Here is a 1,595-nt window from a genome sequence, read left to right as displayed (position 1 = left end):
CGAGCAACGAATCCCTGCGTGGCCCGTGCGAACTTGCCGAAAATCAGGTAATTGAGGCTCGCTTTAGCTAAACTACTCAAGATAGCGTCGTTTAAAGAACGAGGGTAAGAATGGCGTAAAAAAAAAGAAAAAAAAAGGGTCAACACGAGGACTTCCCAGGAGGTCACCCATCCTAGTACTACTCTTGCCCAAGCACGCTTAACTTCGGAGTTCTGATGGGATCCGGTGCATTAGTGCTGGTATGATCGCACCTATTAAAGTATGCGCACATAATTATCATAAGCATCTCTCGCGACGTAGGGTAAGTCGAGCTGCGAATCCCTACGGGTCCCGTGTGAGCTTACTGAAAATCAGGTAATTGAGGCTCGCTTTAGCTAAACTATTCAAGATAGCGTCGTTTAAAGAACGAGGGTAAGCACGACGTAAAAAAAAAAGGGTCAACACGAGGACTTCCCAGGAGGTCACCCATCCTAGTACTACTCTTGCCCAAGCATGCTTAACTTCGGAGTTCTAATGGGATCCGGTGCATTAGTGCTGGTATGATCGCACCTATTAAAGTATGCGCACATAATTATCGTAAGCATCTCTCGCGACGTAGGGTAAGTCGAGCTGCGAATCCCTGCGGGTCCCGTGCAAGCTTACTGAAAATCAGGTAATTGAGGCTCGCTTTAGCTAAACTATTCAAGATAGCGTCGTTTAAAGAACGAGGGTAAGCACGAGGTAAAAAAAAAAAGGTGCAACACAAGGACTTCCCAGGAGGTCACCCATCCTAGTACTACTCTCACCCAAGCACGCTTAACTGCGAGGTTCTGATGGGATCCGGTACATTAGTGCTGGTATGATCGCACCTATTAAAGTATGCGCACATAATTATCATAAGCATCTCTCGTGACATAGGGTAAGTCGAGCTGCGAATCCATGCGGGGCCCGTGCGAGCTTGTCGAATATCAGGTAATTGAGGATCGCTTTAGCTAAGGTGTTCAAGATAACGTCGTTTAAAGAACGAGGGTAAGCACGACGTAAAAAAAAAAGGTGCAACACGAGGACATCCCAGGAGGGCACACATCCTAGTACTACTCTCGCCCAAACACGCTTAACTGCGGGGTTCTGATGGGATCCGGTGCATTAGTGCTGGTATGATCGCACCTATTAAAGTATGCGCACAAAATTATCATAAGCATCTCTCGCGACGTAGGGTAAGTCGAGCTGCGAATCCATGCGGGCCCGTGCGAGCTTGCCGAAAATCAGGTAATTGAGGCTCGCTTTAGCTAAACTATTCAAGATAGCATCGTTTAAAGAACGAGGGTAAGCACGACATAAAAAAAAGAAAAAAAAAGGTGCAACTCGAGGACTTCCCAGGAGATCACCCATCCTAGTACTACTCTCGCCCAAGCACGCTTAACTGCGGAGTTCTGATGGGATCCGGTGCATTAGTGCTGGTATGATCACACCTGTTAAAGTATGCGCACACAATTATCATAAGTATGTCTCGCGACGTTGGGTAAGTCGAGCTACGAATCCCTACGGGGCCCGTGCGAGCTTGCCGAAAATCAGGTAATTGAGGCTCGCTTTAGCTAAACTATTCAAGATAGCGT

Source organism: Arachis ipaensis, chromosome B06 (assembly GCF_000816755.2).
Source record: "Arachis ipaensis cultivar K30076 chromosome B06, Araip1.1, whole genome shotgun sequence".
In the NCBI taxonomy this organism is placed as follows: domain Eukaryota; kingdom Viridiplantae; phylum Streptophyta; class Magnoliopsida; order Fabales; family Fabaceae; genus Arachis; species Arachis ipaensis.
Note: the sequence above shows the minus strand (reverse complement) of the source record.